Consider the following 15,112-nt stretch of genomic DNA (forward strand, 5'->3'; position numbering starts at 1 on the left):
TAGCGATCCTTCTTATAGCCACACTACTTTGTCGTCATAACACATAGCAATATATGTCTCTTCATCACTTATCGCTATGTCATGTTTACACCAAACACAACACACATTCCTTTTGTCCTATCACTATAATATATAGCAACCTATACTTCTTTATCATCATAACACATAGCGATACATGTGTCTTCATCACTTATCGCTATGTCATGTTTACTCACAACGCAACGCATGATGATGTATTTTCTATTGTTGGTCACCATAATACAATCCTCTCCTTTTTAGTCACCAAAAACACTTATCGCTAAGACATATAGAGATATAATATCTTTATTGCTAATTGCCAAGATGACTATATTTCATTTTTTCTTGCCAATAATCGCTAGATTTTATAGCGATATATCTTCCTTATCGCTCATCACTATGTCAATTTTATACTTTCTCTACATAACGATAAAAGAAATCGATACATGTCATAGTGATATAACAACCAAGTTTTCTTATGACCATGATGTCATCACTATAGTGTATATCAATTCATGAAGCTTTCTCACCATAGCTATAGCAATATATGAGAAAAGTATAAGCCAATGGTTATGATGAAAAAACCTTTCGAGGGTTGACATGAGATGCATATAATAGATTAGCATATGAGTTTTGGAGAATGCTTATAAAATGATTGTTTCCATGAAAATAGTTAAACAAATGTTGCAATAAACATCAGCAGACTTATTTGTAGCCAATCTTGGCAGGAAGGCAGTGATCATGAAGTTCTATATGTCTGAGTGTGTTTTTATGTGGCTTTCCATATTTTATACTTCCCCTTTGAAATTGCAGTCTCCTGCGATGGGGAGAGATTATAAGTGGCACTTGCTTGTCAAACTTGAAGTGCAAGATAGAGATGATGGAATGAAGTTTTCTTTCAATGGATGAAATTTAGTGGACTCCATTTTAGTCTAATGAAGATGCGGTAATAGCATGCAGCTATTCCACTATACAGACTTGACACATTTATCATGGGGGAATCAAAGCGGGATGATACAGAATGTGGTTTCGTCTGTGACTCATAGGGACAACAGCCATGCAAACTACAAGGAAGGAAACGTGAAATTGTATTCTAGATGATTAGAGAAGCAATTCCAAATGATGATTGCATTGCTGATGAAACTAGACCAGGATACTATTTTGTGAAGAGCCAGAATAGGAGTCCTTATCATAATTGCCTCAAACATCTACTAGACACTATATTTATCGTGCACTTGAAAACTATTTTTTAATTATCCTTTTCTTGAAACCCTCATACTCATCCTACAAAATATCATTTAACAATGTTAAGGAGGCATGATGATTTAATAACAAATGAACTATTGATTTATGTATTTTAATCACATCATCATCACCTTCATATCTTGCCATTCTTAGACAAAATCAAGATCAAATGGCTCATTTTCTTTGGAGAAATACATAAAGGGTGCCCTATTCTTTATTTTGAACTTTCTACATAATGGTACATATTTTTTGGAAAAGCTGAAAGTTTCTATAAGAGATTAGAAAGTGATGGGAAATGCACCATCATCTGAGATATAACAAGCAAGTTTTTCTACTAGATAATCAAGTACAAGAACATAAAGAACTGTATTGGCAGTTACCAATGCGGGCTCCTTGAATGGATATATTGTAGTGATGATAACATCCACAACAAGAAGCTTGGAAATAGATTCTCCACTATATTTACAAGATAAAAACAAAAATTTGGGTACGTTATATTGTAGAACTCATTGGTTTTCTAAATTTAGCAAAGTTTCATTTCAAAATCTGCAAGAGGTAAATATGGGATCACTAGAATAGGTTTTATTTTGAGTTCTAGTTTTCTTTTGGAAACTTCTTAGACTATCTTAAAGAAGGAAAGCTAGGAAGTTATAGATAGAATTCTAATGCATTTAAGCACTTGGAAAGAAAGCAGTAGACCTATGGTCAAGGAAAAGTTTTGGATGTTGTAGATATAAAGTTAAATGTGGAGTTTGAGAAGGCTGAAATGGACAATTAGTAGGGATAGGGTTGTGGTGCTCCCATCCATATCCAGATGCAAGACCCAAAATGAGGCAAGTGGTAAAGTTGTTGAAGCTTCACTTGGTTTCGAGAATACTTCAATATTCTCTACTTAACAAGGTCAACCATGTGAAGGTGGAAGCTCATCTGGCCTTACCCCCCTCCCACTAACATCAATCTAAATTCCCCATTAACATCTAATTACATACTTCATTCATCCATTTATGAACTATAAAATTCAATCAATACAATCACATATCATTCATTAATATGATATAAAACTCATTAATACACAATATTAATCAAGACTTCATTAGCACGTAACAATATTCATTAACATGACATAAAAATCAATATTAATATGCAACATTGATAGATAATTACTTAAAACAACGTTCTTTCATTATTCAAAAAAGTTTATCAAACAAGGTTTATCAAAGAGCATTTTTTTTAAATTATTTATTCTTTTTGTTTTTCTTAGCTTCTTAAGGTAAAGATTGATAGGAGCATCAATGTCTTCCTCGTTCTCCTCCTCTTGGCACACGTAATGTTGAATTATGATGCCTCCTATTTTGAGGAGCATGAGGTTGCTGCACTAAGGGGGGCTCTATTGCAATAACAAGTAAATGTGTTAAATTGGCATACTCTTTTTCTTTTTTTACTATTACAAGTATTTCATTAACTAGTAGAACATAACATGCATTTTTCTTACTTGGCAATGTCACATCATGTACAATAACATTTGTATCTGCCACCTAGTACAACATAACATGCATTTTTCTTACTTAGCAATGTCACATCATGTACAATAACATTTGTATCTACCACCACCTCAACATGTTGAACACTTCGAACATTCTCCACTCATTCACCATGATGTCCAACATGCTCTAAAATATTCAAAAAAAGGGTACACGTCAAATTGTAATTGAAGATGTTAAATTCTATTCATAATTGCATATTTAATTTCCAATAGCAAATTAATACCTCCACCACTATGATGCACATCATGGCCTTCATCATGTGTAGGTTTTGTGATAGGATTTTAAGGCTATAGTGAAATGTTATGTGCATTGTTATGCAGTCAATTTATGTTGGAAACTAACACCAAAAAATAAATTTCTCAACTATTCAATTTGATTTACTTTTCATTTGACCAATTTACCTGTGGTTCATTTGGTGCACTAGATTCTTGGGTATGGCTTTCAAATTCTTGGCACAAGCATGCAGCCACAAATTTATAGCCTTCCTTCAAGGCAATTTTTTTATCTTCATCCCTGGGCTCTACATTGAATTCTGTGCCCTATATTTTTTGCTTAATATCGTCAATTTTGCATGTATGATTTGATTAAACAAAAAATTTTGCAACATTATATTAAAAAAAAAATTATATGAAATTTCATTATTGCTACTTACAAGTCAAAAGTGAAGATTCATATAGCCAACAGAGTCAATTTTGTGTTGGCCAACCTTTTGTAGTCTCGCTTCTGTAGCTTTTGATGTGTCTTGTAGTCTATGAAAAGTTTGAAACATGTTAGATTATATATTTACAAAGATCACTAATTAGTGCATTATTACATTCTACTTAATACTATCATGACATACCTTCTTTTGCCCTTTTCTAGTTCAACTCCTTTACCATGTAGCCTTTTCTCTTTTGCATCTTCTATATTTCATTCCACTCCATCGGTGGAATCATAGGAGGATGCTCATACTTTGGGTTATCCTTTAGACCCCTTCTATATTTGTCCCGCATAGTCTTTATATGTTTGGATGCTCTTTTGAGAAGTAGGGCATTGTCAAAAAAAAAAAATCCAAAGAGGTCCTCAAAAGATGTAATGAGCCGATTTTCTAATTCAGGACCCTATTCATTCCACCTTTTTTTTTTTAAATAAAATTGTTAGATCAATAACTTCAAGTACAATAAATGGAAGAAAAGAAAATATTGTAGCAATGATATGAAACTATGTACCTTTTATGTATGGTGGTTCCAAATAGCTTCAATGTCATTTCAAAAAGATGATTATAGAAAATATCATTTCCTACAAAAATATCATGGATTATCAGTCCAAAATGAGTTATATATAAGTAAACTACAATTACACTATAAATAATAACAATTTTAAAGCACTTGGAAGCTTCGGTAATTTTAACAAAAATATTGTTTTCTTATTCAACAATTATGTCCCCATAAATGAACCAGTACTAGTCACACGAGCTGCTACAGGAGATGGTTCAGCTTCACCTAGTAGTGATCTATGTTGTTCTATCAATTGTAGGTGTATCTATTAGTGCATAAAATAGGTCCATGAGTATAAAAATTACCCAACAAAAAAAACAATGCATGATTAACACATAACAAAATATAGTAAAACAAGGTTTTACCAGTTGTACTTAGTATACTCAAAGATGTATGCAAGCTCTTTGTTTCTAATAGTGCAGTTAGCAATATCAAAGCGGTGACCAAAGGAGATGTTTGCACTTCATCATAAGCTGAAGAATACATTGTTAGCAAAGACATTTGCAATGGATAAAGATCAAAAGGGATACTAGCTAGAAGCATCTAAAAATCAAATTAAGTGTTATATTGTTGACGAAAACAAACAATGTTTTTGAATTAAAAGTAGCCAAAACTAGGGGGTTAGCCCATACTAGACAAATTGTTCAACTACCAGTAGATTACCAATAAACAAAACTAACCCCTACCACTAAATAAGACAAAAATAAGGTTCGGAACCATAATTAATAAAGTATAAGTAGGCTTAAGCATATTGTCTATTTTGAAACTATAGTAAAATATAAACAAAGGCTTACTAGCCTTACAACCATTCAAGTCTGGCAACTAGTAGATAAACAACATAAAAATAAAACAAAGGGAGCCCTTAAGATTTCTTGGCCTCCTTCCTCCCCATGAGGATGTTTTGCTAGTCTTCCATGAGGAACTCAAACAACATTGTTGAATCCTCCTTAGGAAAGTCTCCCTCCATGTCCTTGAGCAAGTTTAGCATTGTGGCAGCTACATGTGTCACTTTAACCATGAACTTAGTAAGTAGGTGCATTCTTTCTTCCAATGCCTGGATTCTCTCCCACACCTAACTACCAGCCTTTTGCATCTCGCTAGGGTAGCCATCAATTTGTGTCTTAGTAGCTTCCTACACAATCAAGGGGTTAGTAATAATGTTGCATTATTAGGGCCATAATCTTTTGTTATTGCTCATATTGTTTCACATGTAGCTAGTGGACTTCATGTACCGATTCTTTCATTTAGAGAAATAGATCCAACTCTCTTAGCATATCAGTACAGAATGATTGGTTTCTATGAGAGAAATAGATAGCTTCTTATTGTGGTTCCATATATAGATGATATGTATGGAATGATGGCAGTTGCAATAGTGATTGGTTTCTATGGCTGGAAATATATTGTGGTTGCATGTACAGATGATGATTATGGGAGAAATGGAGTAGCTTCTTTAAATGATATGCTAGAAGATGTTAATGCTAAGATTGTTAACAAAATATCATTTCCTCCTAGAGTTAGTAAAAGAGATATTGGATGTGTTGGTGCGATTAGCTTTGATGGAGTCAAGAGTGTTTGTTGTGCATATGAATCTAGACACAAGTATTGATCTATTCTTTGAGGTATTATACCTTGGAATGTTGAACAATACCTATGTCTAGATAGCCATATATTGGCTCTCTTCCCTTTTGGACTCTGATGGAATTGACTATGAAACCATGAATTCACTCCAAGGAATCCTTGCTATACGTAGACATATTCCAATAATGCATTTGGACTATGTGCTTATGATGCAATCTAGACAATTGCCCATTTAATTAATAATTTGGGTAAAGGAGGAAATTTTCATTTTACAGGTTATCCTCAACTCTCCAATTTAAGTGGAAATGAAATAGAATTAGCAGAGTTAAAGGTGTTTGTAGGAGGATCACAGTTGTGAAAAATATTGCTACAAACAAATTTCACTAGCTTAATTGGTCCTATAAAATTTGATAAAACTGGAAATTTGCTTGGTTCTACTTTTCAAATCATCAATATAGTTGGAACAGGATTTTGCAAGGTAAGTTATTGGGAAAATCAATCTGGCTTGTCTATTATTCCTCCAGAAATTAGAGTTGCCAAGTTACACATCCAGCAAATTGTGGGTCATAAAATGATTGATATAGTATGGCTAGGTCAAGACAAACTAATACCACGCATGTGGGTATTTCCTAATAATGGCAAGCATCTTTTGATTGTTGTGCCCTAAAAGGTTGGATTTCAAGAGCTTGAGCATACGGTGGAAGGTAACACCAACATGATGAAGGGATTTGTTATTGATGTGTTTGTTGTTGTAGTGGTCTTGTTTCCTTATGTGATTCTATACAAATTTGAACTTTTTGGAAATGAGAAATCAAACCCCAATTATGATGAGCTTGTGCAACAGGTTGCCTCAAAGGTTGGTATGTAGAATTGTTCTTATATCTCCTATTATGCTTTAAGATAATCATCTATAGGTTATAGCTCTCATATAATTCTCACATTGCATTTTTTGGTGCACTAGAATTAATTTGCATATGCATACTAGGGTTATTTGCATATAACTACAGTAGTGCAGAAAATTGATGCAAGAATATGGTGTACAACTATTGCATTCTTTCTTCTCATAGGAATTGTTTTATGGACTTTGGAGCATAAATCAAACCGTGATTTTCAAGGACGTCTAAAGGAGCAAGCCAAATTGTTTGCAAAGACATTTGCAACATTGTTTGTTTTCATTTGCAATGGATAAAGATCAAAGTTAAGTGTTATAATGTTGTAAAGAGAAAGTGTTATTTACATGAAGGTTGTGCACTACAACCCTCACCACGTGGTCTCACGGGTATCACAAAATCATGTAAGAAGAACACATAATATTTTAGATCATGATCCATAAGATACCATAAAATATAAACATCTATTAAACTTTTATTATTGCTTAAGATTAATTACTACTTACCTTCAAAGAATTGACTCTAAGTATCAATTCTTCTTTTAGTGTCTCTATCTCCTCAGTTATGTTTTAGTCAAGGATAAGATTAAGAATTTCATCACTATATTTTTTAATAACTTTATGGGCCATGAAGACAAGGTCAGGGAAAATGTACCAAGTTGTGGTGCCAAAAAGATGGCACACAACTCAAATTTCCAAATTTTTAAAAGTGCACACGAGCTATAGCACATGCATGCTTTTTAAAATATCTATAAATGGGTTGCAAACCCGCACTCCATTCCATTTTCCCTTATTTCTGTGTGCTAGTTTATTCTTTCCCCTCAATAGCATGCATGTAGTTTGTAGAATTTGAAGAATTTGCTCACTCTCCTCCTTAAAATGCCTCCTCATCACCGAAGATCAAGATTGAGATCATCAAGTATGTTTTATACTCTTCTTTTTGCATTGTTTAGTATGTTTTTGCATTGTTTTGTATGTTTTTGCATTGTTTTGTATTTTTTTTTTAGTTTTGCTTAAATTTTGTTTATTTATTTAAAATACAATTGGTTTCTTATCAAGAAATGTGAATAATCAACCACCAAATCTCCAACCTAATCAACAAAATCAAAATGAAAACCCTCCACAAGATCAAGATCAAAATCAAAAACCTCCACAAGAAGAGCAAGAAATTTCGCAACCTCCACTGATTGAAAGACCTCCTCCTGACACCCAAGACAATATAATGAATGAAATAGAAAGAGGAAAAAATTAATTCGAAGTAATCATTGGTAGGTTAAAATCTTATGGGAAAACTAATCCTATGATAACACAATTGGCATCCTCCCTTAAGTCCATTATGAGCCGTGTAGCTTCTGATAGTGGTCAATTGGATATTTGACGTGTTAAGAGAGAAGAATAAAGAAGATATTATGCAAACAAATTATCCTATAAAGATGTAAGAAAAAAGGACATAGAAAAAGGTGTCATATGTGCATTGTTTAAAAAACTTAGAGAACAAGACATTGTTAAACATACAACTAAAAGGTTCCCCGTCCATTGGTGCATACATGATGATATTAGAAATAACTTTTGGGATAGATGGTGGATGGTCTTTGATGCCCCTCCCTGCAATAATCACAAGGTTCCAATGTATTTCTTAAAGAAATTGTATTGTGAATTTGTCCTTGGGGAGATCCTCAATTATTTTGATATATTAGATTCTCAAGGTAGAGGTGGGGGGTCATCATTTGAGAGGTTAGGGGCACATCATGACCCTAATGTAGTTAGGGCGTCTATTGTTAAGAAATAGGGTGAGCATGTGATTATTCATTCAGTCGTGAAAGAACATGTAGAGACTAGTACTCTAGGGCCTATCAATGCTTTGACACAGACCCTCATTCATTGCACTAGTCCATTAGTTGAGAAGGAGCTTTCTTTGTGTCGCAATCACAAGTGCACATCATGTGGATCCTTATGCAAGTTTGGCAGTCATGTTGGAGACACTATGGATGATGGGCTAGTCACTGATGAGTTCCTAAGTGGCACATTTGGCATTGACACACTAGTAAATTACAATTATAATAAACTAATTTGATCACATTTTGTGCAGCAAGATGATGTATCTTGACATATTTAGATAATCTTGTCACCATGTACATCTCAGTCAAGTATTTCAGCATCTCTTTCATGTACACTAATCTTGAAATTAGAATGTACCTCAACTTCATTCTATAACTCGGCACCTAAATGTAGCTTAGTTTCTGAATATAATTCGGCATTCATAGTATGTGACTCGGCAGTCACTGAAACTTGTTGGTTTGTAACTTGATTTGTAGCATCTTCTTCAATAGGCATACCTTCATAAAAGTATACAAATGATTTGTATTATTCTTGTTCCTTCATAGGTTCAGTCTCATATACTTCTATATATTCATCAAATTTCACATTTGCACTTTCCACAACTTTGTTAGTGTTAGTATTTAAACACTTATAAGTTTTACTTCTTGTGGAATGTCTTAGAAATATACCTTATTCACTTTTGCATCTAGTTTACCATTCCTAAAAAATTTGAGAATATAGCATTGTCTTTCAAATACCTTAAAATATTTTACATTGGGTGAGTATCCATACCATAGTTCAAAAGGTGTTGAATGGGTACCTTTCTTAACTTGCACATGGTTCAAGGTATAGACAGTTGTACTTACAACTTCTCTCCAATATTTTAAAGCAACATTCTTCTCCATCATGAGTGTTTTAGCATAGTCCATTACAGATTTGTTTCTCCTTTCAAAAATTCCATTTCGTATAGGGGTTCTAGAAGCAAATATTTGTCTTTTGATTTCTTTTTCATTACAGAACATCTCAAACTCATTTGATGTAAATTCTCCTCCTCTATTAGATCTCAAACATTTTACACTTTTGTTTGTTTCCTTTTCAACTCTTGCTAAGTACCACTTAAACATTTGGAAAGCATCAAATTTATGTTTTAGAAACATAATTGTCATCATTCTAGAATAATCATCAACAAGCAGCATAATGTACTTATCTCCTTTGTAGCTTTGCACTTCAATTGGTCCACACAAGTTAGTATGAACGATCTCTAGTATTCCTTTACAGGTATGAGATTTACTTTTAAAACTTGACTTTGTCATCTTGCCTAACTGAAATTGTTTGCACATTATATTGTTAGGCTTCTTCAACTTAGGCAAACCTCTAAGTTTTCTCATGTTACTAATACTTGTAGACACCTAAAATCTTTTAGAAAATAAAGTATTTTTATTTTCTGAAAAAAAAAAAATCCTTGATGACATCATCATTTATTAATTAATTATTTATTTATTTTATTTATTTATTTTTATGCCATTAAATCCCTTTTCTTAATTAAAAATATTTAACTAAGGAATCCCTCCCAAAAATGTTTAAATCTTATTTAAACATTACTTCCTTATTTATTAATTATTTAATTAATAAATTGACCAAAAATCTCAAAATAAATAATTAATTAATTTTTTGACCAAAACTTAGCCAATTTTCTTAAGACCACTAACCTCTTCCAAAATCTTCTAATCTTTCTTTAATTTTGATTAAAGGCTAATCCCATCATTTCCTACCCCTAATCCCAACTCAAAATATTTAATTAAGATTAAATATTAATCCTCATGTTTATTAAAAATATTTTAATAAATATCTCCTCAACCCAAACCCTTGAAATAAATAAAACTTTATTTATTTCCTAAAAACCTTATTTATCCTCATCCTAGGAAGTTCTAGACTCTTCTAGAAAGTCTTCATCCTCATCCGAAGCCTAGACTCTTCTAGAAGATGTCAATCCTTATCTTTAATCCTAATCCTAATCCCCTCCTAACCTTGTCACATTTCCTAAACATGGGTTAAGACTTGCTAACCCAAGCCAAAGTTAACAAATATCTCCTCTTCACCCACCCTCATTAAATGCCATCCACTTGCCCATCTCTAACATCCCTAATCTAATCCTAAGCCATCTCTAATCCTACCCTTAATCATTTGCACAATCCTAAAAAAACTTAAGACTTTCCTAAGCCAAGCCAAAGTCTATCCCCTCAAAATATCTCAACCATAAAATTTTATGAAGCCCACAAAGCCATAAATGACTCTTACAAGCCCATTCATTGCTCTTACAAGCCATTATGAGGGTCTTTATGAGCTTTGAGCCTCTTTTGTTGACCCCTCAACCCCTCTTGCTCTAACCAATGACCCTGTGACATGTGTCACTCCCTGATTGGTTGTAAAGAAGCATTCCCCTCTCATTCAATCTAAACCTTCCATAAACTTTTTCCCATCCTTGCATCCTAGCCCTTGATCCCTCAAGCCCTTTGCCTATTTAAGAAATCCTCTCCCAAGCCATTTTAACACAATCTAGAAAGTAAAGCCATAATGCCATTTTGAGAAGCCATTTTTACATCAAATCCATTCACCAAAATCTATCAAAAATCCTCCATTGAAGCCCATTTGAGCATTTGAGCATACATACATATTCAATTCATCTTAGCTATTAGACACACCTCTACATCAAGTGATCATCCTCATTGAGAGAGCCTATCCATGGCTCATATTCTCATTTGAGGACTTCACTTTGTCTCTCATGAAGTTATGTTAAATTAGTATGCAAATTCTTTTTTATTGTTTTAATTTAGTGTTTCTAACATACTAAAGTAGCATATACATTTTGGCACGCCCGGTGGGACCCCGCATGGGTCATCTTTATTAGCTTTTTTAGTCAAGTTTTGTATGTCATTTGCTAATTTTGGCTAATTTTTCTTATTTTTGTGATTGGTAGGATTGTATAAATTGGTTTTGTAGGTCCACATGAGCATGAAGAAAACAAAGGAACTCATAGTCTATCTCATAGTGTTTGCAGATTTTTCAAGCTTATAGGTGGACGAAGCACTTGAAATTCTTCTTCCTCTTCTTGTCTATATTCTTCTTCTATTTCGTCTAGTTCTTCTTCTTCTTGAGGGATCTTGGCTTTTTTTTTTTTTTAAGGAATCAAAATCATACACACTTTTTTTTTAAGTGCTTAAAATGAACCCCCAAATCATACTTAAATCCATTAAAAACTAAAAATTTGAAAAAAAAAAAAAAAAAAAAAAAAATTTAACAAGTGAAACTAAACCAATCCAATCATTTGCATCCTTGCAACATCAAGGTTTTAGATGCATTCATGCAAAGTTAGGAACACTTCATTTTTGAAAATTTAAAAAGAACTTCAAGTTTCCATTTCAAAAGGTTCAAAACCAACACTAAGTGCACACTAAAATCTAAATCAAACTCAAAGCATCCATCAAGGATAAAATGAACCTCATTTGCAAATATTTTAAAGTTCTTTTAAAAATTTCATGAAAACTAAGAGTCCTAAATGGTTGCCAAAATTGTCCTAAAAGCTTTGTTATTTGTTCCAAACAAATGTCTTGTTGCAAAATCTTGAATGTTTCCTAAGTTTTTCATGCATCAAAACAATCTAGGAATATCATTTTTTTAGGCTTAAAACATGCAAACTAGAACACAAAATCTTGAATGAAAACCAAAGTCCAAAGAGTCATTTTCACTTTTGAGTCCAAAACAATCTTGAATGATCTAAGGTTAAAACAAAGCACTTCAAAGTTCTTAAAACAACACACAAAATCTCAATCTTGAATGCTCAAAGGAAAAAACTTGAATGTTTAATCACTTGTCTTTGAATGCATGTTGCTAAAATCACTCTTGAGTGTCATGGATTAAAATCAAGTTTTTTTTTTTTTTATGAATGCATGATTAAAACAAAAAATCCAATCTTGAATGCAAAAGGTCAAATAATCATTACAATATCTCACACTTCATATTTTGGGGCATAAAAAGAATCTACATTTTAGAAACTTTCTAAGTTATAAAAACAAATAAAGACACTTTGAGTGAATTTGTTGTTGGACTCACCCTCTTTAATCACCCATCATTCTAGCCATTGGTTGCAATATCAGTGCCATATATGGGGATGGGTCTATCTAAGAAGGTGTTAAGTGCTCCACAAAAATCAAATTCCACTCACTTGAGTTTTTATTGGTTTTTCTAAGATAAAAAAATTTTTGAATGCACATTAGTCTCGCTAACACTTCATTTGGGCATAAAAATTGAACAAATCTTGATGTGGAGGGCCTCCGAGCGCGTGCTTGAAATCGAGCTTTACACACATCTTTGTTTTGGGCTTAAAACAAACTCACACTCAATCTTGAATGCCTTAAAGAAAATCAATCAATACTTGACGTGGAGGGCCTCCGGGTGCACGAGTTTACTTTTTGTTGACCCTAAATCTTCTTGGTGTATTCATTTTTTGATCACTTCTCTTTTGTTGGCGCATTTCAAATTGGAATTGAACCTTTGCATCTTAAATCACGTGTGTTTTCAAAAGGTCTAGATCAGAAAACTTAAAGCGTCAGTTGGAAAAGAACTCTGTCTTTTAGCCCAAGATCATCCAAGTCTTCTCTCCCCTTGTTGTCTTTCAAGGCCATCTTGGGTGCATAACATTAGGATCCAAAATTTTGTTTTAGCTTTTAGGAGGCCTACTTGGGAATTTCATCACCCCTTGGGACGACCTCAACTCCAGCGTTCTAACGGAGTATAAAGATCGACAGGTGAATCCAAAGACACCTCTCTTGGGATCAAAATTATGTGACTCGAGCTAAGCCTCAAGCAACTTTATACCCTTGAGAAGTGAAAGAGGAGAAGTGGGTTACCGCTCCTCTCGGCTGTGTGACATTATTTTGGTTTCATCTACGGATTTGGGCCTCATGTACCTTGGGTATATTAAAGACTCCCTAGCTAAACCAATTTTCAGCCTTGTAGACAACCATCTAGGATGTTAATGTGTTTGAAGTGACTGATCAAAACATTTGTAGAATATACACACTCCTTAGCGCACGTATCACATTCTGAGAATCAAAAACTTCTATCTGATTGTTCCTATCTATTGCTTGATCTTTTACTTGTTGAATGAATGTTTGCCAAACTTGGTCAATCCTAGCTTAGGGCACACTTAGAGTAGTCACTGCCTATTTCAAAAGTTGAACAAGTTGAAGCAAAACATCCATGATCTCTCAAAGCCAAACAGATTCAGGAATTTATATCAAAACAACCCAAACCCAAACGGAAGTTTCACAAAGCCAAATTCAAGCCCTCTCACGCATACCAAGAAATTTCAGCCAAGAGAAAGGAAGTAACACCAAGCCCTCGAATTGCCAAACTCCACAAAGAAGAAGACAAAGCGATCAATGAAACCTATCAGGATGCCTAGTTAGATCGCACTATAAGATTTAGCAAGCATCTAGGAGTTAACCCTGCTTATGTCTTACCAACTAGGCATGATTTCTATGATTAGGCCCCCTTGTTTTTCCACATCTTCTTGCATAAGTTTCACTTTATAGTCATCTTTGTAGGATAGCTAGCCATTCTAGGTTATCCCTTTAAATCATTTTAGCTCATCCATCTCATCTAGGTCTTTGCCTTAGAATCAAACCAATCCCCTCAAACCTAGCTAGCATCCCAAAAAGCCTAATTTTCACATCCAAGCCTTCAAAATTGTTGTCACCTTGCCAAAGGTTTTCCATTCCTACCATCTTGCAAATCCACCAACCTCACCGAGGTTATCCCTCTGACAGAGCTTTGTCTAGGGTAATCTAGCTTTGTCACTTGTTATCCCTCATCACCTTGAGCCAAAGGTTGGGATCCACAAGTGGTCAATCTCGTGTTTTTCCTAAAGGATCATCAGTCTATCCTTAAAGTTGACACAATCACCACCAAGCTTGCACATAGGAAAGTAGACCTTTCATGCTTTGGCAACATATCTTTGAAGTTAGAATCCCCAACCCAATCCTCCTTAGGTTTGTCATATAGCTTTTCCTCAACCTAGGAAATCATTTTCATAGAAAGGCCTTCCCCCTTTGCATCCATCAGCATTGTTGCATCTCATCCCTAGGAACATTTTCATGCCACTTGTCACTCGCTTAGCCAAGAAGAAGAAAGAAGCAATGGAACCCTATCATTTGGATCAAACAGCATCGCTCCCCTTGAGCACTCAACCATCCTTCAACCTAGAGAACACTATACCATCACCTACTGACATTGACGCTTTCATGAACCAACCAGGAAATGCAATATTGGTGAATGCCATTATAGAAAAGAACAAAGAAACAATCATGGCTAACTTTCAAAGGGACAATATAGGAGCCTTCGAATTTGGAAGACCTCCTCCCTTATCAGATCCATCTCACCCATTGTTTGGACAACTACCACTCCCAATAGGCTCTTATGATTCAAATTATCCTCAATATGTGCCAAAAGAAGAGCCTCAAGCCAATCCTTATGATCCAATAGACCCAAAGATACCAGCCTCCACTCAAGTTGAAATCTCCCTTCCGCAAGCCAATCCAACCACCACCACTCCACCATTGGTCCATACCACTCCATCCCAAACCCCCTTCACCCAAAACACCTCATCATTCACTCCCTTCACTATTGTTGTTGCTACTCTCCAACCCAGCCTTCCAAATCCACCCATCTCCCAAATCAGTGCTAGTATCTTTGGCTAACCTTAG

The sequence above is a fragment of the Cupressus sempervirens genome, chromosome 11, assembly GCF_028749045.1.
Source record: "Cupressus sempervirens isolate cs-2001-9-10 chromosome 11, ASM2874904v1, whole genome shotgun sequence".
Lineage (NCBI taxonomy): Eukaryota > Viridiplantae > Streptophyta > Pinopsida > Cupressales > Cupressaceae > Cupressus > Cupressus sempervirens.